The 23,856-nt window shown below is 45.9% G+C and overlaps 1 long non-coding RNA gene and 1 pseudogene across 5 annotated transcripts; both read right to left on the reverse strand.

The window, feature by feature from the left end:
• LOC147035311 (huntingtin-interacting protein 1-related protein-like) overlaps window positions 1-23,856 on the reverse strand; it is a 993,771-nt pseudogene that overhangs the window by 408,730 nt on the left and 561,185 nt on the right.
• Window positions 6,890-23,834, reverse strand: LOC147035313 (uncharacterized). 5 transcript variants are annotated; one of them, XR_015062052.1, is made up of 4 exons: window positions 23,475-23,828; window positions 17,783-17,891; window positions 11,967-17,538; window positions 6,890-9,394 (listed from the first exon to the last, which is right to left on the reverse strand). It is a non-coding gene; the product is annotated as an uncharacterized LOC147035313 (long non-coding RNA). The 5 variants fall into 5 exon arrangements; XR_015062057.1 differs by lacking the exon at window positions 6,890-9,394 and having other exon boundaries at window positions 9,409-12,269; window positions 12,379-17,538; window positions 23,475-23,829; XR_015062055.1 differs by lacking the exon at window positions 6,890-9,394 and having other exon boundaries at window positions 9,409-12,877; window positions 17,399-17,538; window positions 23,475-23,821.

Below are 23,856 nucleotides of genomic sequence, written 5' to 3' on the forward strand. Positions count from 1 at the left end.
GGGCAGGCCAGCCAGGAGAAGAGTGCGCGGGCCACAGCTTTCTTTTACACTTCACCAGCAGAGGCGGCACTCAAGAGTAGAACAGGTGGAATGATAGGTGTTTCCCCATGGCCTCATTGGCATGTGGATTCGAACCAATGTGTTGGCCCCGCACCAGCAAGGATTTTACACTGGAAATTGCCTCATTTGCTCCGTGCAGGGGAACCCAACGGAGTTCCGAGAATAACATGGGCCAACTTATTTGATCGCTCGCCCTGACCATGAGCACGCCTCATCCGTGCTGGTCCAAAAAAGTGGTGGTGGTCATTAGTGATGACTGTGGTTGAGCAATGGCAGTTGTGGTGTAGCATAGCAGTTGTAGCGTGACAAGTTTGTGATGGAGGCAATTGTGGCATCAATGGTGAGTGGAAGTGAATTTGAGCTGTGGTCCGCTGATATGGGGATTTTTCAGAAGGCATTGTGGTGCTTCGAGAAATGTTGCAATGTTGGGGTCTGCGTACAGCGAAGGTACGAGGTGATGTGCCATTGGAGAATGGCGTGAGGTTTGAACAGGAAATGGCGTGCATATCCAAATGAGCTAACTTTTACTGTGGCTTGCATGCTTGCATGATAGAGAAGGTCGTGTGTGAAGTAAAATATTATATTAAAAGGATAAATAGAACAGAATAGGAAATAAGACTTACCTAAAAGCCCTCACAATGCATTTTGTCCCATAAACCCATGAGACATGAGGAATGGCTATCTAAAACAGATACTTATGAAATAACTGTCTCAGGACGCTATATGTTGTGTGCCATCGCCTTGGGGGAGTGTCGGCTTTGCATGACAACATTATGGATGTATGCATGTTTGTATGTATGTATGTATGTATGTATGAAAATGTATGTATGTGTGTATGTATGTATTTTGTATGTGTGTGTCAGTGTATGTATCTGTATGTATGTCAGGTCAGGTGTGGGAGCATGTGCCGGAGCAGCACATCGCTGCATCCACCTTCTGCCGGTACTCCAGGGACCTCTGTCTGGCCATCACCCAGGCAGGTGCCTGGCCCATCCCCATCAAATTGAGATGCTGATCAACCTGCTGCAACCATGAGGCATGTGGTGGGCCCATTGGACTTCTCCACTCACGAAGTTCCCTCGCTGAGATAATCTTGTGAGAAGGATCAGTGTCAGGAAAATGTCACATGTCCATGCAGTCGCAGCTGACACTCACGGACTATGCAGGACACAAATATCATTTGAGTCTCTCTCAGCAACCGATCGTTGTACACAAAGTCCGATCAGTGATAGCCACGAATTCTCCGAAGAAACCTGGTGCCAAAGGAATGAAGTCTCCATCTCAGATCCCTGGTTAGAGTCCAAGTCTCACATCCATAGAGCAAGACTGGAAGCACCAAGGACCCGAAGACTCGGACTTTCGTCCTCCTGCACAGGTACCGGCAGCACCACACCCCATGATCCAGTGATTCCAAGACTACCAGGGCCGAACCCAGACATAATATGTTGACCTCTGGCTCACAGCCAGCAGAGACACGAGGAGGAGGAGATTGGGACCATACACTGTGCAGGGCATTGGTGCTGCCTAAGCAGTCTCCTTGGCTATTGGACACAATCCTGGATGGGTCACCACTCCAACACAGGATACAAGCATGCTGGTACTCATTTTGCCGATCTTGGAAGGATGACAGGCCGAGTTAACCCCACCTGGAATTAATTAAACAGCTGAGCGAGATTTGAACTCAGGACCCTTGGATCCAAAGCCCACCACCCCAACCATTAAGCCAACACCAGGCATGGAGACGTGAATATCACTGCCAAGGTAAGTGAATCTCTGTGACCTCAACATCTTCACCACAAACATATACAGACAACACAGCAGCATCCATGATGTCATTGAAAGCCAGGATCTTAGTTTTGACCCAGGAAACCCGTAATCCCAGCGGCTCCGACTCCTCAATCAGCACCTCGAGGGCCCCCAAAAGATAATCAGAGTCTCCACAAAGATGAATGGCTGCATCATCTGCGAAATCAAGTTCAGAGATCTTGACATTCCCAAACGTGTGCATGTATGTATGTATGTATGTATGTAGGAATGTATGTATGTATGTGTGTATGTATGAGTGTAGGTGTGTGTGTGTGTGTGTGTGTGTGTGTGTGTGTGTGTGTGTGTGTGTATATATATGTGTATGCATGTGTGAATGTAGGTATGTGTATGCATGTGTGTGTGTATGTATGTGGATGTATATTTGTTTACACACGAAAATACTTCCTATGGACGTATATATGTCTGGCAATTATCGAATTAAAAACGGCTGGGCCGAGCTCCATGAAAGAAGAAGAAGAAGCAGAACGTCGAGCTTTAATGTAACGGTTCCTGCTGTCGTAGAATCATAAAAACTGGTACAGTTGGAAAGCTAATAATCAATTTACTTGGAACAAAAATGGATCTAGTATCCGATGAGTCATAATGTTGCCTGTATTTCAGTGGTTGAAGAAGAAGAAAGAGTAGAGAAAGAAGAAGAGGAAGAGGCATAAAGAAGAAGAAGTGTAAATTGGAGCTTAACACAGCTTGGTTCCAAAAGTAACATTTATTATTCTCCGTAGCAACTTCAGTTTAATTCATAGTAGGGAAACGTATCAAATACGCATTGAAATAACATTCTTCAAGCAAACATCCCCGAATCTGACAACCCCCCCCACCCCCATAATTACTTCAGTGCACAGCTCAGGTTCTGTCCTCATCGAGTCACTTCCCCAGAGGGAACGGGTTTTTACTCGGATAAAAAAATGGCGAAATTTCATTGTGGGATCGCCTGGAGTCGTGTGCACTCCCCTCTGGGCTGGCTCGCCTGGGTTCGAATCCTGGCCCAGCTATAAACTGTCATCCTGGTGTTTAGCATATGCAGGGTGAGGCATGAATCAAATGTGTTCGTCGTCCATCACAACTGAAGGACATTAAGCCGGACTCGTCGTCTCGTGAAACGCTGGCCATTGATAGACGTTATATAGGCCACAGTGACTTTGCGAAGAGTAGGCAAGCTCTCTCCGGAAGCTTAAACAAATTACATATTCCGCTTCTCAAAATCCCCTTCATTCGAACGTCAGGCCTGGCCAGCTGGTCCGTGAAAGTCTTGGGACGTTCCCTGGTCGACCGCATACGAAGGTGGGACACGAATTTGGGGAAGTAGTAGTAAAAAGAATGACTACATCGAGTGCCTTTTTATCTCAACATATCACAGCTATAACGTACTCATGACTCCACCACACCCACCATGCCTAACAGCTTTCATCCCATGAGAAGCGGCTCCACCACACCCTCTCCAAATGTATGATTTAAGGCCACTTTCTCCACGTGCAGCTTTATGACTATTAAGATGAATTCTTGTCTTGACAGGCAGTAATGACTTGCACTGGTTTCTATCCAATTTTGAATCATTATTATATCATACCCCTTGGTTAAACAGCCCTGATGCACATTGCATGCTTTAATTGCTAGAATTCCCAATTGCCAGGCTTCCTGGTTTTTTTTTTCCTCCTTGCTCGTCCATACACTCAGTGCATATGGCGAAAATACTTGGGTAAGTGTAAATGTGATTAAATCCCAATATACATCAGGAAATGTGGTTAAATCCCATTATACATCACAAAATGTGGTTAAATCCCAATATGCACCAGGAAATGTGGTGAAATCATAATATACATCAGGAAATGTGGTTAAATCCCAATATACATCAGGAAATGTGGGTAAATCCCAATATACATCAGGAAATGTGGTTAAATCCCAATATACATCAGGAAATGTGGTTCAATCCTAATATACATCAGGAAATGTGGTTAAATCCCAATATACATCAGGAAATGTGGTTAAATCCCAATATACATCAGGAAATGTGGTTACATCCCAATATACATCAGGAAATCGCTGTACCATCTGCCATCCCTCAGACCGGCAAGCAGCAGCTTCTTCGCTCACTGCAGATCTGGGTAAAATCACAAACTGGTCCAACACGTGGAACATGTCTTTCAATCTGGACAAATCTCACACTCTCACTATGTCTCACCGAAAGGACCGTTCAGACCCCCTGCCCCCCCACCCCCACCAACCCCCAAATCTACTTTCTCAACAATCCTCTGGAAGAAGTCCTTTCTTTAAAGCTTCTGGGTCTCACTATCTGCCATAGTCTTTCCAGGGAAAGTCACATTTCCAACCTGGCCTCCAAAGCCAGTCACCGACTGGGAATCCTCCATCATGCAAAGTCCTTCCTCAGCCCACCTGAGTTCCTGACCACATACAAAGCTTTTGTCTGCAGCCTGATGGAGTACTGCTCTCCCCTCTGGGCTGGTGCTCCTGCCTCTCACCTTTCTCGGCTTCACGCTGTGGAAACCAAGGCATTTCAGATTATTGACATCTCCCACGATGAGGCTGAGCCTTCGGGACTCTCGCTCTCTCACCGCAGGCATGTCGGTGGTCTTTCTGTCTTCCATCGTCTCTTCTCCGGTCTCGCCCCCCACCTCACCCCCCCCCCCGCTGTGCCTGCGATTTGTCCCCACCATATTTCTGCAGGGCACTCAAGGTTCGCCAACAACCCCCTTCTGGTAAAACTACCAAAATCACGAATCACTGCTCACCTTCACTCTTTCATTCCTCTTTTTCCCCACCTTTCGAATAAACTCCCTCACTCTGTTCAATCCCATTCTTCCCTCCAGGCCTTCAAAACAGCTGTTCATCACCACCTCTTATCATCCTCCATCCAAAACCTCGATCTTTTCTACCCCCGTTAATCCACCCCAAACTCACCTCCTTCAAATTCCCTGCTTTCTTTCCTGAAAGTCCCTGTAACGTCCATCTTGTCTACCTCATGTTCCCCGACCCATCCCTCTCCCTTCCACAGATCTCCTCATGTCTCTGTTCCCCACTGTTTTGTCCTTCCCACTCATGCCCCTCTTGTTTCATGCCCCCATCGCTGTGCATTGTGTGTTAGCTCTCATACAAGCCTCGACAATGTATACAGAAAAAAAGGGGTAAAATGTGGGTAAATCCCAATACACATCAGGAAATGTGGCATCACTTCCAGCATCATGTTGTGGTTATCCATCTTGGTGGGTTCAAGTGGCATGTGATGCAAGTTCGCGTAACTAAACCTGGGAACCCAAGGTATGTGCATATATTTGGCAATTTTAAATCAATCGACATAAAAATAATAATCATGACTTCTTCCATGCTTGACGTGTCAAACTATGGGACAATTAATAGCTTGACATTCAGTTTGATTTTTGGACAATCGGGCCCAAAGTACAGCACTCATTAGACAAAGTAAATGACTTTCTAACACACCTTCTCAACCACACCACTCCTCTTTCCCCCAAAACAAATCTCGGTTCTCGATATCCTCAACTGTTACTTTCCCGTGTGCCTTACAAAGTGGAACCGGAAGGCCTTGGTTATACCTTTAACCAACGGATGGGGACGAAGATCGTTCGGCTTGAGGACACTCTGAGCACACTGACCTGGGAAGCTACTTCTGATTCTGATGTACCATACTCTGTTGCAGAGTGTCGGTGCTGCCGAAGCATTTTCTTGGCAAGGGTTATACTGGGTGGTTTGCCATGCCTTCCCAGGAGTGGTTAGGGCAGGAATTTGGAATTTGTTCAGGATGCCGACGATAACTCGCCTACTCTTCACGAAGGATACCAAGGAACCTTTAACCTCCACCAACTAATGCCGGCAGACCACACACCAAGTTTACCATCCAACCAAGGGGGCGGCACACATTGCATCACTCTGCCTGTGAAACACCGGTGTGACAGTTGAAAGCTGGGCTTAGATTCAAATCCAGGCTAAACAGTTTAGAAGAGAGTGTACGTACCTGTAGGCCATCCTTCCAGCCCTGGTATGCTACAGCTAAGGGAAAAAAAAATCACTTTGATTTGTAGCAGAAAGCCAAAGCGATTTCTCCAGCAGAAAGTGAAACTTTGAAAAGTTTGCTTTTAGACCATTGAACAGGAAATCTCTGCTTATCGTACATCTGACCTGCTTGCCCTTCTGCCATAAAACACATGCGGTTAAGGAGAGGACAAAATGAAATTCTCAAGTTTTTTTGAGACTGCGGTGTAATTTAATCCAGGAGTTGACACATACGTGTGGTTAGCCGATTTTGTGGGTGAGCATTCACTCACAGGTGGCAGCCAAGCATGAGAAGTGCAAGCCGTTAATGCCAAGTTGCTCACCTTACATACTCGAGCAGGGGTGCTTGACGGCAGTTTGCCTGGACAACAGTATCTGCAAACTACCATCCTTTCCGGCTTTGCAGCTCTGTTTGCAGGTGAACAATTTCCAAGCCTTGCCATGAGATCAAGGTGTGCCGCCAGGTGTATCCACAGAGGAATCACGGAAATCAAGACTGCATTGCTCATCACGTATAACCTTGCGGCAGAGGAACAGAACAATCCCCATCCATGAGAAAGATGATGAGAAAGAGACAAAAACTAGGAGGAGGAGTAGGACAGAGAGACAAATGTACAGGAAGAGACAGAAAGAAAGAAAGAAGAAGTGGCATTGAAGGAGCGAATGGATGAGAGACGAGGAGAACGTGCGCGTGCGGCGATGGAACCCATTTACGTGGTTAACGTCTGAAAAGGAAAATGGCTAAACGCAACGCCAGCTCTGAATGTCAGCTGATGCTGCGGCAAGCACAACGCATGCGCTGGCAATAGAGGGCACGTATGCCAGGGCATGGAAGAGGGCTGCGGGCACCCCTACATAACGGGCAGATGAGGGGGAGAGAAGAGTACAGGTGTCAGTCAATGCCAAGGGGTTCATCGACAAACTGGAAAATGGCTTATTATTCCATTTTCTGAAGTGGAACCCCCGACCCCCTCTCTCCCCCTACCCCCTTCGCTCCTCGATAAAAACAGGTGCCATGACAAAAGGCATGTGTGTGCCTAGCTAATGCCAGCAGGGAAGAAAGAAAACCTGCCACATCTTCTGAATACATGAAGTACCATTCTGTTTGAGCGAAAAGTCTTGCGCTTGGTGATAAGGAGAATTGGCAGCAAAAGTGGGATCATTATTGCATTCGTGAAAATGCCAAATACCTTTCCCTTTAACACATTGATCAACGCACACCGAACAACACCAAATGGCTCATTCTGTACTTCAAACCGAGGGCACACCGACTCACTGTACGACAGAGCCAACATTGAAAGCTCACACGCATGGGTAGCTTATTGCCTCGGCTCAAGGAGACCAAATCAAGTAGAATTTCATTATTCTCATAGCCCTGGCTGATCCCTCATTCTGCTTGAGATTAATAACTGCCTCCATCAAAGGACGTTTACTGGAAATGCATATTAAAGCATTTGTCTTTTGGAACTATTTAGTCGTAGCATCTCCCCCCCCCCCCCTCCTGCTGCGCCTGCTTCAAGGAGATAAGACTAAGGGACAGTTGTTATTATTATTATTATTATTTTAATTGTTATTGTTATTCATACAATTGCTTGATCCTTGGCTTTCCCCGCAATGCATTGGGACCCGGGATGGATTGCCCTGCCGTGTGAACCGCAGAGAGGGCGAAGAGGGTGTACCTTTCCTGTTTGAGATCCAACAACAGATTGATTGATTTCTTTTTTCTGGAAAGCGGATTACAGTCGGCTGCGCATTACATTGATTTCAAATGAATTTTGGAGCTCATCTGTTAGGTAATTGTTGTATAATTCAGGGCGAGAGCTGCTGAGAAAAACCTTGGCCACGGTGGACGGCGTGGAGGATGACCCTCGTGTGACCTGATTGACTCTGTACCACAAGATTCACCTCCTATACGATGTTGGAGATGACCAAGGCTCAACATGTGACACTTACATTGTGAGAGGCAAGCTGGTGGCACCAATTATGGCTCCTGGAAGAGTGGGGGCTCCTTTCCATGTAAATGTGAGCCACCATTTTTGATGTGCTTCCTGGTATATATAGATATAGGCTCAACCCGATGCATGCTTCCCATAATGTATATAGGCCTAACCCGGTTCATGCTTCCCAGTTTGTACAGGGTGTTTCAAAAAGAGTGATGCAACTTTAAATGTTTCTTTACAAAGAAACAGAAACCTCAGGAACATGAACCACACATTTCTTGAAAGCTTATGACATGGTGTTTTCTATCACTGATTGCTATTGCAGTAAGTCACTGCTATAGTTAGTGAGAGCCCAAGGTCTAACAATGGCATTTCCGAAAAATCCTTGTAATTGACGTTCTCGATGTGTGACCCTCCGTGGTTCTGACAGGCATTGATCCTGACTCCAAAGTTCTGTCCAACTTTCCTGTAGATCACATGTGGCACTGCCTCTAGGTAGTCTGACCCCTCCTGCTTCAGATCATCCATTGTGGCAGGGCAGTTGGTGTAGACAGAGCCCTTGGCAGTTCCCTAGAACCAGAAGTCCAGAGGGTACAAGTCTGGGCTATGGGGTGCCCAGTCATGAGTGGGAGCCAGGACAACGAGGCGGTTTCTGAAAAGCTGCCACAGGAAAGTGATGGTGTCACCAGCTGTATGTGGGAGTGCATCATCCTGCATAAACCAGGTCATGCTGAGCTGGTTTGGGGTAACATCTTGGGCAAGATCATTATGGAACTTCTGGAGCATGGCCCGGTAGCGCTCACCATTTATCATCGCCGTCCTACTGTTGTCCTTTTCAAACCAGTAAGGCCCTAGCGTTCCCCATCTGGCATTGAAGGTGCAGAAGCTTGTGACCTTAGACTCTTTCAGGTACCTATCAGTGATCTCCTCAAGTGGTTCTGCTCCCCAGAAAATGTTGTTGTGATTGTTGATGGCACCATTCAAGTGGAAATGGGCTTCATCACTGAAGCAGATCAGGTTGATCCAGTTTGGATACCGCTCCATCCTGTCACTGAGCCAATTGCATATATCAAGTCTCCTTCTCATGTCATCTTAACTCCATTTATGCCTAATAGAGATGATGCATGGGAAAAGCTTCAATTCCTTGGTGAGGATACTCCAGACTGATGTTGGTTTGATGCCTAGCTCCGGGGAGCACCGGCGGTGGGACTTCTTGGGATTGTCCATTGCAGAATCCTGCATGGCGTCGACGTTGGCTTGGCTCTTGCTTACTAATGCTGGCCTGCAACGGTTGCCATTGCTCTGGTTGTACACTGTACCCTTGTGCTCAAAATGTTTCACAATATGTTGAATGGCACCATTTATGGGTCCATCACGTGTTCTGAGGTCGTATTCCCGGCAGAACCTCTGGCAGTTGTCTCCCTGATATGATTTAGTCTCATACCACAGAGCCACAACTCTTGTCTTCTGCTTCACTCTCAATGGCATAATTGAATTATGGAGCTAGACATTGCAGGGAACAAATGCCATGAAAACACCACCAAACCCTGAAAAGGAAAACGGCATCAGTCAAAAAACAAAGAAATGGCAGGAAGTCAAAGTTGTATCAATCTTTTTGAAACACACTATATAGAACTATCCCGATCCATGCTTCCTGGCATGTATGTAGGCCTACCCCAATCGATGCTTCCCAGAATGTATATCGGCCAACCCCAATCCATGCTTCCTCACAGGTATATAGGCCAACCCCTGTCCTGCTTCCCGGCATGTATATCGGCCAACCCCGATCCATGCTTCCCAACATGTATATAGGCCGACCCCGATCCATGCTTCCCAGCATGTATATAGGCCTACCCCAATCGATGCTTCCCGGCATGTATATCCGCCAACCCCGATCCATGCTTCCTAACAGGTATATAGGCCAACCCCTGTCCTGCTTCCTGGCATGTATATCGGCCAACCCCGATCCATGCTTCCCAACATGTATATAGGCCGACCCCGATCCATGCTTCCCAAAATGTATATCAGCCAACCCCGATCCATGCTTCCCAACATGTACAGTATATAGGCCCACCCCTGTCCTGCTTCCCAACATGTATATCAGCCAACCCCGATCCATGCTTCCCAACATGTATATAGGCCGACCCCGATCCATGCTTCCCAGCATGTATATAGGCCGACTCCGATCCATGCTTCCCAGCATGTATATCGGCCTACCCCTGTCCTACAGTATATAGGCCCACCCCTGTCCTGCTTCCCGGCATGTATATCAGCCAACCCCGATCCATGCTTCCCAACATGTACAGTATATAGACCCACCCCTGTCCTGCTTCCCGGCATGTATATCAGCCAACCCCGATCCATGCTTCCCAACATGTACAGTATATAGACCCACCCCTGTCCTGCTTCCCGGCATGTATATCAGCCAACCCCGATCCATGCTTCCCAACATGTACATAGGCTGACCCCCGTCCTACTTCCCAGCATATATATAGGCCTTCCCCGATCCATGCTTCCCAGCCAGTATATAGGCCGACGCCGATCCTTGCTTCCTGGCATGTATATCGGCCTTCCCCTATCCATGCTTCCCAGCCTGTATATCGGCCTTCCCCTATCCATGCTTCCCAGCAGGTATCTAGTCCTATCCCGATTTATACAATGACGTGTAGTGTACCGGCGCCATAGCCCCAAGGGTGGACCCACAGAGGCATCGATGTTACTGTCCACTTTAGGAAAATCAATCCCGGTTGCTCACTCTTTCTGAGAGAAGCTCCGAAACCCAATGCACCCTTAGCTCTCTGCCAGGCCGGGAAGCAAAAATCAATGGACAGCAAAGACATCACATTTCCCATCTGCATGGCCGGCTTCCAGAAAGATTAGGCCCACTAGAGTGGACTTTTAAAATTTATCTCGTTATCTATTCATTTTGCAGAACATTTTCCTCCAAACTATAGTCATGATATTGACATATACAACGACTTAAGCATTTGTTTTAAATGTACAGTCAGTCGTGTGGGAGGGCTGCTGCTGTTAATGGACTCAAATGAAATGGACAGGAAATTAATGGACTAGAAAATTATGGGAAGGAATGAGGTATGTTTCTCGTTAAGATTAAGGTTATAGATTCAGGATATTCCGATATTAGTTATATTTGAGGTTAAAGTTAATACAGCTACAGCACTTTCTTTGGAACAAGCCAATAAAGGGAGGAGTCACGTGATGTCATTGGCCCGTTGAAACAGCTAAATGCCTCCACCACCGAAGGTGGATGAAGGTTATGTTTTCACTCCTGTCTGTCTTTCTATCAGTTTGTGACCAAAATATCTCAAAAAAGTTATTGACGAGTTCTGCCCAAACTTGGTGGATGAGTTGGTTAGGTGACAAGAACAAGGCGATTCGATTTTAGTTCAGGTCCGAATCCAGATCCGGCCTATCAGTGGGATAACGAAACGTAAACTGTTCAGCCAGGTGGAGGTATGCAGTCTCACGAGTGCCGTTCTCCTTCTGTCTTCAATCTGACAAGGATCATGATGCCGTGCGAGTTGGTACTGGGTGATTAATACCCTGGGTGGCTATTAAAACCATTGCTGTTCAAATGGAAGGTTGAACCGACCGGGCACCGGCACGTAATGGTCCAGTCGTTTGAAAAGTCATTGTGGGATATCGTTTTTCATGTCAAGCAGTAAGTGCAAGCTTACGGGACAGCCGGCTTAACGTCGCTATACGTGCTCTATTATAAGCATTCGGCACGTGGACGACCTTGCATCTTCATTCCTTGAAGGACAATGGCGTGAGGAGACACCGGCGTCGTTTTACGTGCATTTTAAGGACGAAGGACAGAAGAAGACAAATGGACACAGGAGATGCGATTTGTACCTGGCGTCACTGCATCATGAGCCAGGGGTTCCAATGAGAAGGCCTTTCTACATTTCTGGGAAATTGTGTAAATACAGTACGTGAGCAATACCGGGCGACCTATGAAGTGATGACTCGCTTACACGATTGAAAAGGTTTAATGTAAAGGAACAATGTGTTCATCATGAACAAACAGGTCTGGTGTTGGCTTAACGGTTCAGGTAGCCGACTCAAAATCTTAGGGTCTCGAGTGCAAGCTCCTACCGTTCGTTGAATGAACACCAGGTGGGTTGACTCAGCCTGTCGTCCTTCCGAGGTCGGCAAAAAGCCAGATTACTGGTAATGGGGGGGGGGGGGCACTGCATCAGTGGCACAGCTGTGTTACAAGAAATTGTCGGAGTGGAGACCTGTCCAAGATCGTGCGAAACAGCCAAGGAACAACTGCATTGGCAGTTCCAATGCTCTGTTCAAGAGTATGGGTCCAAGTGTCCGTGTCCCAAAGATGCACTGGTCAGATTCCCTTGCTGGATGGTTTGTTGAATGACGTCACAATCGTTGCTTACAAACCTGCAAACAAAAGAAAAGCATCATCATTTCGTGGGACACTCTGCATGATGCAGTACGGTTTACAATAAAAGGTGTAACGAGCAATTTCAAATGAGAAATGTCCACGTACTGAACACCAGAACCGAGGAGGGTGGTTGTGCGGGGTTCGGGGGATCTTGCCCCACATGCCATCATAAGCTCACGGTGAATCACTCAGAATGCTGTCATTCAAACATCAGGCATTGCAGGGCCAATTAAGCATCTCAAAGATTGTTGTGACCATTCAACTGAATTGATTTGTGTTTCGCAATCCTTCATTAACTGTCATATTTTAGACACGTCATCCGGGCAGAAAACCAAAGTCTGGAGAAGTCAACCATGCTCGGGAAGATCGAGTGAAGAAGAAGAAAAATATAAGAGGGAGACCTTGTAGGTGCTGGATGGGTGGGGTAATGGCTGCAACCAAGCCGTCTCTTCCAGAGATTCGGGAAGTGATGCAGGATCGGGATGTTTTGGAGAAATCTCATCGTGAATGTCACCAGAAGTCGGACATGACTTGAGGGAACGAAGTAACTAAATTAATCCTTCATTATGTCTCGTTCTCCTCGAAGGTCAGCATCGATTCCCCTCTAAGTTGGGATACAAGAAAGCAGCACATCTACCTGAGTAGCACGTGTGGATGAGAAGACATTAAAAAAATTTTAAAAAAAATTACAAAACGTGATCAAATCTTGAACTCCCTGAATTCGCTTTGAAAACCTAAAAGTAATAAATAACGTTCGTTTCACTTTAAAATTGCCAAAATGTAGTGTGGTTTTTAAAAGTTTCCTCCACCTATCCACCCACCCATCCATCTCTCCACCCATCCACCTATCCACCACCCCCTCACAACCTCGTATCTTGACACCTCATGGCTGCGTGAATAACCAGGTCACGACCTTTGGTCACGTGATCCCCCCGAGCGCGAGGGTTCGATCGCGCACGCGCACGCGCACGCCTTCGACGCTGTCGGAGCAGGTGCAGCACGTTCCCTGCAATGGGTGGCCACGCGTCTCGCCCCGGGCTCAAAATGAGGAATAAACTAAGCATCAAAGCTCTGCTATTATGTAAACTGAAAAGTGAGTGTGAGTGTGAGTGTGAGTGTGAGTGTGAGTGTGAGTGTGAGTGTGACTGTGACTGACTGTGAGTTGCTGTTGTTGGCTGCTATAGCCACACGTGAGTGGGTTTCAGCAGGTGAAATGTAGACCTACCGGGTCTCAAAGTCTCCATCTCCGGAGAGGTGTGTGTTTAAGTTGTCAAGAAGTCGGTGGCCTCACATATAAAAAATCAACAAGCAAGAATTACCAAAAGCGAATTACTTTACTGCACACTCTTTTAAACACCTTTCTCTCATTCTACCTGAAAAAAAACAAAACCCACCCTTATTCGATCTCCACCTGCCCATGACACCCTACCTTACCCACTTTGGGACGGTGTTCAATGGACGTATCTCCCACATTTCCTCCAATATATATATATATATAAAAGCCTTCCTTATGAGTGGTTCATTCACTCATTCTGCTGGCATAGTAAGTTGGGTCTGTAAACCTCATCGACCTTCACCTGCCTTGCTGTTTCTGCTGCAATTGCACCTGTGTTGTACCTTCACTGCTTATATATAACTTTCTCTTCCGAGCCCTCACTCCAACCTGTCCATTTGCCTTGTTCCATCTCCACCAGTAAAGGTGTTTGGAATGATGCGACGACGATGGTAGATCTGGCAGGTTAGTTTTGAGGTGCGCACACTCACCGTTCGTCTGAGCAGCATGAGCGTGAGCATACCTGGCCGGCTGTAAACAGCGGTAACCTGTTGTTTCACTTGCAGGGTGACGTGTCAATGTGTGCATGGTCCATCAGAAGCGTGTTGAGCTGGAAGACCCGTCTGCAAGCACCGGAGATGTTGGTGTTCGTTGAGGACTCCTTCGTAAATAATTTACTCGGCCGCCCCCGACATTAGGGTGGGAATGATTTGGGTTGTTAAAAGAAGCAGTAGTAGTAGTCAATTCTGGGTTTGAATCCCGACCCAGATATATGCTGTCACCCCGGTGTGTCCCATGGAGGGTGATTCATCAATGTGTTCGTGCCGTCCCTCGGAGGGACATTAAACTGGGTGTCCTGTCTGCCGGAATCAGCTGGTGGACGTCAAACATCCCACGGTGTCCATCGTGAAGAGTAGGCGAGCTATCGCCGGCACCGTGAACAAATTACAAATTCCTGCCATGATGACTTTCTGAGCCCAGGATTGTAGCTTTTTCACTGCTGTGGCAGCAACAACACTCTGTATAAAAGTATGGTACATAATGATCATGATGATGATGATGATGATGTTTGTAGGCAATGTGAAAAGTTAAAGCATTCGTTTCTCGGTTATCATTTGGAGCAGCAGCAGCAGCAGCTTATTAAGTCGGTCTGCAATGGCAGTGACACAGGGCCCGACTTCCAGCACGGGTCCTTGGACGTTCTCCTGATGTGGATGCAAATCATATGTCCATGCACAAACATCCCGAGCAACACTGCAGCTGTGATATTGCACTTCATTCCATGTTCCCATCCGATTGAGATGTGATTTCATCATCGTACGGGCCGAAAAGTCTGCAACACCGACTGGATCAGCAATAAATTTGGCCGCGACGTTGCAAATCGATCAATCAGTTATCGATTTGCTCGCTTTGCTCCCTCCCTTTGGTTACGCTGCAATGTATGCAATTAATTAATTATTATTTGTTCGAATCAAAATGGTGCCGGCAAGGATGGGGTGGTGCTGCGTCGTGGAGTACCCAGCGCTTTGGCCACGACGTTAAGCCGGCTGTCCGATGCGCAATATGTAACGCCGTCCACTCTATTCGGCATCTGCTCGGCCAACATCGACCTCCTGCGTACTTGGCCCCACGACTCGCATTCCTGGCCTGTAACCGCCCCACGGAGCCCCCCCTCCCCTAAATGGTCAGTCTCCAGCGTGTAATGAGATCAGACGTGTTGCCGAGAACCTCACCAGAACGGAAAATAATGACATTCGTTTCGAGGCTTGTGCCTCGTACATGCGATTAAAGGGATAACCGGTTCAAATTCAGACACATTATCGTGGAGCAGCTTGAGCGCGGCTCCCGCCAAGACCTTGCGATTGAAAGGCGCTCGGCATTACTAATTGGTGAAAATATTAATAGCCCTCGATGTGCGGCTTGCTTCTACCTTCTCCGAGAGAGAGAGGGAGAGGACTTGCCGACGTGCTGTGATTCATTTTCATGGGAGGCACGGCGAACACGGTGCCTTGGTGTAACGGGTGCCGTGCGTTCCGCGCGAGCGCCTCGTGGTGTGCGCATTGTTTGAAGTGTGCCGAGTTTTCCGCGGGAAACTTTTCATGCGCAAACACTGCGCGTCTGCACCGGCAGGCTCCTCGAACTGGTGCCGACAGGTGCAAGGCGAGGAGTCCGTCTGGCACAGATAAGCCGGCACGGAGTTCAACAAGGCGTGTCTCGGAGCCCCGCACGTTCAAGTGGCAAACCGCCCACTTGAGAAGTGTCCATTTATCCGCACCCGGCGCCCCCCGCTCCTTCCTTACCCCGAACCCCTCCCAAAAGCTATGCTTCTCTGCAGCTGCGCGTCTGTGAAAAAAAAAAACATTTATTCCCTTTTTTTTTGCCTTTCGAGGTAACGGGGTGACTGGTGAAAGAGGAGCGCGGGTCGCCACAATCAAAGCCAGTCGATATTCCGGAGAGGTGATCTGCGCAAACCGGGGGAGGGGGGGAATTCGACCCCCTTTATCCATCCCCCCCCAAAAAAAGAAGAAATCCCTCGAGCAACGATTTTATCCGCGGCCCAAAGCCGTTCATTAACAATTACTTGCGCATTCAGTCACCGACGCGACCTTAACCTTAACCTGCTCCACCGGTGGAGCACGTGCTTCGCCGCCGGCTGCCGATTGGCGGAGCCTTGGGAGCAACACGGGCATCCACCAATGGGGGAGCGAGACGAGGCGCGTGGCTGCTCGTGTGCGCTGTGCGTGACATTAACGTTGCTGAGCGGGCCAGCTGCACTGGCCTAAATAATGCACAGCCCCCAGCGTCGTCTCAATTCAGGTTTAGACTCGGTTTGCCAGATTTATTTATTACAAGGAAGGGGGAAGGGGGAATCGAATCGGGAACGACCTTGAATTTCAGACAACCCCTAATCCTTGAGCATTTGTCGTGCGTCGGTCGCGTCCACGTGCTCCGCCATTACTCATATCCCTGGCACCATTCCTGGTGGTGCCTGTCACGCCACCAAGGTACATGGGAAGTTGCAGCGATAGGTCAAACTGCTGCACCGCTGTTTCCCCACCCGTGCCACTGATGTTCCACGTCGATTTGACGCTGGTAGCGGGCTTCTTGCCAGCTTTCTCAATATGTTTTTCTCCCTTTAACCGTACGAGTCGCGAACCTTTTCAACTTTTTATTCGTTTCATTTGGAGATGGGAGGGTGCAGGGGGCAGAGGAGGAAAAAAAAATTCAAGGTGGACCGCAATTGATCTGTCGGTGTTGTGATGTCCAGGTGTGTTGCACGAGATGTTCAGGTGCCTCTAAGTTGAAGGCGTTGTTAAGAGTTAACATGTCGTCTGTGTTCAGAAATCCTCGCCGAAATGTCCCCTCCACCCTTCAACTCTCAAAAAATATAACCCCAAGAAAAATATTGTGATTGTTGGACTCCTTACTACCTGTGATATAAATCTTGACCCCCGCCATCCCCCTGCCCTCTTCACCTTGAGTCGATGTCGGACCAGGCTGGATTGGATTTGGTGTGTGTGTGTGTTTGTGGTGTTGGTCTTGCGGAGGGCGAGTGTGTTCACGGATTGGATGAGCGAGTTGGGGGTTCAGAGGAGTATGTATGTGGCACAGGAATGATTGGCCTGTTGTCCTCCTCCCGTGTCGTCTTCTCCCTTAATTCCCGTTTATTTAATTATTTCACAAGGTGAATTCATCTGGAGTTCATGGCTGCGCCTTCTCCTGATCACGTCCCCGTTTATCTCGATGAGAATGTGTCAAAACGCCACCGTTTCGACCAATATTCCGCATGGGTAGATGTTTAACTGCTGATTGTGATTACAGTCAGAAATAATTTTACTTAAAATACCTTACCCCCTGGAAATTGCGTCGGGCACCTCCGGAGCGTTTTCCTTGACGAAAGATCTTGACGCACCAACTCCCCCAGATTACGCACGCACTCCAACGGCCGTCACTCCAAATGATGCCGACCTCTGTGTCCGGAGCTTGGTGACCTGAAGAAGAAGAAAAAAAACATTACAGTATATATATATATATATATATATATATATATATATATATATATATATATATATATATATATATATATATATATATATATATATATATATATATATATATATATATTAAAAAAAGGACAGGGCAACAACACGGGTGTGATGGCACAAACGACCATTTATTGCTTCAGCTGATGGTTTTATTCAAGGCAAGTCACGTGTGTGACTGTAAACTTTGCACCTGCGGGCTCGATGGTGTATCGTTGAACACGTCTGATGCATGTTGGACACCATTGCTTGACATGATAGTGCTGGGAATCGCACCTGTACGTTTTTGTACAAAACAGGAGCTGGAGGGAGAAGGAATTCCTGAAAGCACGAATAACAAATCTGAACAAAGAATATGATTCACACGTGTTTACTTGGTTTACACTTTTACAGTGACACGTCAGAACTCCAAACAAACCTGGCGAACTAAATGATAATTGTGCAGTGAGTAGTACCTTTTCAGGTGTGTTCAATGAAATGGTCACATGGAGGGTACAAATCGCTCTCGCCGTGGTTTATGAATATGGACCTTGACGGATATATTCCGAGGACCTCACCCTCACCCTCACCCTCACCCAAGATATTTATTTTTTCCGAAGGGAAAAATGGAATACTTTTAAGGAACTTATGTTGGTCACATACCGGAACTCTGGCAGGATGGCCGACAGTTACGCACACTCACCCTTCAGCTGTCTACATGAGTTTGAATCCCGACCCAGGTATAAACTGTCATCCCGGTGTTTCACAAGCAGGGTGATTCATCAATGTGTGTGCCGTCCCTCAGATGGACGTGAAATGGGTGTCCCGTCTGCCGATATTAGTTATTGGACGTTAAAAATCCCACCACGTCCTTTATGTAGAGGAGGCAAGCTATCGCCGGCACCCTGAACAAATTACAAATTCCTGCTCTAACCTTGGTCGAACCGGCCAGGCCAATCCGACAAGAATATGCAAATAATTTTGTCCGTTCAAAGAAAATGAGGAAGAAGAAGAAGCGTTGTCTGTCATGTAGTTGACGAAAATATTAGGAGATACCATTGTACCTTTTCTTGAACTACATGGACATTAATATATAATGGACAAGTGAAGTCAGAATGAGGTGAGGACGACATTCCCATACACCGACCCCTCAATTTACAAATATATATATATATATATATATATATATATATATATATATATATATATATATATATATATATATATATATATATATATATACCGGGTGTAGTGGCGTGCGCCCGTAATCCGGCGACTTGGAGGCTTGGGTTGGAGGATCGCTTGAGGACGGGAGCTCTGCGCTGGGCCGCGCTATGAGAGGGTGTCGGGCAGCCTGGAATCATGATGAAACCCAATCCCTATCCCTGTGTCGTAAGAGGCGACCAGGGTTGCTTCAGGAAGGGCATCCGGTGTAAAACCTGCACCAAATCAGTGTGCAGATCATAACGGATGATCGGCTGTGGTGACCCCTTACGAGAGCAGCCCAAACATGAACAATTATATATATATATATATATATATATATATATATATATATATATATATATATATATATATATATATATATACATATATATATCCAGCAATGTGTGTGTGTGTGTGTGTGTGTGTGTGTGTGTGTGTGTGTGTGTGTGTGTGTGGGTGTGTGTGTGTGTGTGTGTGTGACTGTGACTGTGACTGTGACTGCTGTTTCTCGACAACCGCTGGTCCAATCTAATTGAAACTTGCCAGATATATTGCTGGGGACCTGAGGATATGCCTTTTCAAGGTTTGATATTAATCGGACAAGTGCTTCCCAAGTTCTGGCCATTTATTTACCAAACCAATGACAAGACACGTTGCTGCGGAGGCGTGGCCGATGGGGGAAGGGAACCTCAGCCGCGTTCCCCATTACGGGTTACAACGTACGGACTTCCGGATAGTGATGACTTCGTGTATTCTAATAATTTCTCGATTTCTTATGCAGACCCCCCCTAACAAACGGACGCAAACGTGGTCAGACGGAAGGAAAACTCGTCATTCTTGTTACAAAAACAGCGAGAATTGAAGAAAAAGCGACCGAAATTGAAACCAACACAGTAATTACGGTCGTAATAGCAAATATAATGGTCACCAACACGTTTTTTTCGACACACAAGAACGGTCGTGACGGAAACAAAAACGGTTGTAACGGAAACAAGCACACAAAATCCCGAAATAGAACGGTGGGGAACGGAAGCATGAACGGTTATTTCCGGCGCGAATAGTCGGAGACCGAAACAAAAGCGGTTAATTCCAGTTAGTGTAGTGCGAACAAGATGGCGGATGCAGTAGAACGACCTGTTACGGTATGTAAATTTTTAGTGCTTGTGCCTCGAACATAAATTTAATATAGATAATATATAGTGCGTAGTACCTGATGTAGTTTTAACAATTTATTAAACCTGATTTTGTTGTGATGGTAATGTTTGGTTTGCCTGTATTTTGAGCCCCCGAGTGTAGGATCGCTAGTTGTGGATGCCCAGTTAAACTTAGGGGATCGTGTATGGGATCTTTTTACAATTTTTAATTCATATTAATTTTGTTATTTTATTTGAATTTGCAACTTATTATTACTATCAAACGTTCCTCTTGCAAATATAAACGTTCAATCGTCACTGATCGCTGCAGCACGGGGCACGAATTTCACGAAATGTCAGCCACACGTTAAGTCAAGAGGGCGCATTTATCGCTGCTTGTATAATATCCCGTACCACAAACGGGTTTTCATTAACAGACATGATATAGTCAAGGCAGACTAGGTTAAAGTTAACTTACCATAACTTCAAGAACTTTTCAAGCCGCCATGTTTCCCACGTTCTGGTAACCGGAATGAATCGCTTTCGCTTCGTTATTCGCCATTTCGCGACGGAAATAACCGATGTTGCTTCCATTCCCCACCGTTTTATTGCGGGATTGACCGTTCTTGTGTGTAGAATAAACATGTTGGTTTCGGTTATATTTGCTATTGCGACCATAATTACTGTGTTGGTTTCAATTTCGGCCGCTTTTTCTTCAATTCTAGCTGTTTTTGCAACAAGAATGACGGGTTTTCCATCCGTCTGACCACGTTTTCATCCGTTTGTTAGGGGGCCTGTTATGCGTATTTATAGATAAACACAATGCCTCAAGTTATGATCGTTTTCATATTAGACGGTGCATAAATTTCGGTAACATCAGAGTGAGCTGGTATGCTCCGAAGCAGGAAGTAATTTTATTTTTTTTTTGTAGGAACTTTTTTTTTCCCTCTTCTCTTCTCTGTGTTTTTCCTTGGATAAAGGCAAAATACGTTGGCGCTAATTGAATAATTGGCCATTAAAGCGAATAATTTATCAAAACGTTGGCAGATCCAGCAGCCTCCACATTGTTGCCCTGGACGAGGAAACAAAGAAGTGCCGTTTCCTCAGCGATGTTGTTTATGAAGAGGTGCTAACGAGATAAAGGTGTGTACAATGTACATGGAGACAATTTTTATTATTACTTATTTATTGAAGAAAAATTGTTCCAAAAATAATTTATCAAAAAAAGTGCAAAACTTTTTTTGTTTCCAATTGTCAAAACGCTGTGGCCTTTGGAAGTGTTAAGGAATTCAGCTCCACTCAACATGCTTGTCAATGAAATACATCTCAATTTGGTGGTAAAAACGATTCACGACGGGTTTCCTTACTCATTGCTCTGCAGTCTGCATTCAACCCCTTCATTTGTCATCTCATTGACCTCATTTCTTCTATCTATAATTCCAGGTGTGTGTGTGTGTGTGTGTGTGTGTGTGTGTGTGTGTGTGTGTGTGTGTGTGTGTGTGTGTGTGTGTGTGTGTCGTTTACGAGAGCGAAGGAACGGTCTGTGTGGTTGTTGTTTCTGGCACACGGTTTGAAAGTTTTTGCTTTTGTTTAAACGTACGGCCACGCACATACGGGCATGCACTAGTTCTAATAATTTCTCAATCTCTTATGCACATTTATAGATAAACACAATGCCCCAATCCAGTCGGCGTTTACGAGAGCGAAGGAACTGCCTGTGTGGTTGTTTGAAAGTTTTTTTTTTCTCTTCTCTTCTCTTCTCTTCTCTTCATGTTTTTCCTTGTGATGACATTGCGAAAAGGCAAAATACGTTGGCGCGAATTGAATAATTGGCCATTAAAACTAAATTGCGAATAATAGTAACTGCGATATGCGAACTTCCGGACAGTGAGGACTTAACTTCCGGACTTCCACACTTCCGGAGAGTGACGACTTACTGTATTCTTTCTAGATTTTTTTTTCGATTTTCTTCAACACAATGCTCCAATCCAGTCGTCGTTTACGACAGCGAAGGAACGGCCTGTGAGTTGTTTGAAAGTTTTTTTTTTTTTGGTTTGAACGTACGGTCAAGCACGTACGGCCATGCATGTACGGGCACGCGAGAGCGAAGTAACGGCCTGTGTGGTTGTTTCTGGCAAGCGGTTTTATAGTTTGTTTGTTTTTGTGCATGTACAGCCACGCACGCACGGGCACGTACTAGTATATATATATATATATATATATATATATATATATATATATATATATATATATATATATATATATATATATATATATATATATATATATATATATATATATATATATATGTGTGTTTGTGTGTACCTGTGTTCAGGTGTACAGTACACCATGCAGTGAGCATTTCTCGTTTGAATTTCCCTGCTTTACAACCAATCAAAGAACCCTTTGGGGCAGACTGTCAAGAAACTCAACCAGGACGGAGGGTTCATAATAGTTTGGGGGTGGTGGGATAATATTTTCCCCCATGGTGTTTGAGGTTTGATCATTGGGTGTTTTCGAAACCTGATCTCAGATGGGAACGACGAACATACCTCAATTCAATGAAGCTCGTGGAAGACGTATTATCAAATGCATGATATTACGCACAGCAACAACATGCATGCAGGGATAAGAAAGAACAAGTTGATGAACATTTTGAAATGAACTCATCACAAACTCGACGTTCATCTTGATAAACAAAATAAATTGTGAGTGTGTTTTTTTTCAAATGGGATTATATGTTTTAATTTAATAAATGATTATGTACGTGACGCGAACACCCCTCTGATTCTGATTCTGATGTACTGTACACTGTTACAGGGAGTCGGTGATGCCGGAGCAGTTTCTTGGCCAGGGTTACACTGGGAGGTTTGCCTTTGGTGAGGGAAGATAAAAACACACACACACACACACACACACACACACACACGAATCGCCCTGCCTGTGAAACAACAGGATGGCAGTTAACAGCTGGATCAGGATTCCAACCCAAGCTCGACAGCTTCGAGGTGAGTGTGATATCTCGAGCACATTGTGGCAGCTCTCGTGAATATTAGTGAAGTTAATAAAATTAATAATAACAATGGTGATGAAATTCCTTATTATGTTGTTTCCTGGACCACAGAAGGTGGACGGGGGTTATGTTTCCACCCCAGTTTGTCTATCGTCTGTTCGGTTGTCTCTCTGTGAGCAGGATATCTCAAAATGTTGCGGACAGATTCGGACAAAACTTTGTGGACAGGTTGCGTGTGTGTGACAAGGACGAGTCGATTCGGTTTTGGTTTAGGTCCGAATCCAGATCCGACCTATCGGTGAAATACAAAATGTACGTGACCTATTCAACCTGGTGGGGGATATGCGCTCTACTGAGTGCCACTCTCGTTTACTCATACTTGCAGTCTGTTTGATACAGGATCATATTGATGGCAAAGTTAAACAATCCTTGTGACGCACTGCACTATACAGTGAGCTGCACTTCGACAAACTCCATGGAAAAGTTTTATTTAAAATTATAAACTTCAAAGATCATTCAAACTATTGAACCGAACGATTCGATCGACTGCTTACCTTGTTGAGCTTTGTAATCGGCACACAGGTGACCACCGTATGTTGTGGAACCACCACCAGCGAGAGGGGACTCGTGGTAAAGGTGGGACATGTACTCTGCTTATCCGGGCAGGTAAGCAGGCCCCACCTGTACTCTCTCTATGCACAGAGATGAGGAGACACGATTTGTGGATTCATGATGAGGCACCAACGAACAGTCAGCATGACAAGACATAAGAATTGATAACTCGAGAAAGAAGAACCGAATGAAAGCGAAACGGGAAAAATCAAAAGTCTGAGCTCTGCGGTGGAATTACAAATCACACGGATCAAGGATGGTGGAAAGGCAACCAATGAGCAAATGGACGATTGCATACGTAAAAAATAAATGGTGTATATATAT

Source organism: Eptatretus burgeri, chromosome 1 (genome assembly GCF_056783735.1).
Source record: "Eptatretus burgeri isolate ZD-2024b chromosome 1, Ebu_testis_v1, whole genome shotgun sequence".
Classification (NCBI taxonomy): Eukaryota; Metazoa; Chordata; class Myxini; order Myxiniformes; family Myxinidae; genus Eptatretus; species Eptatretus burgeri.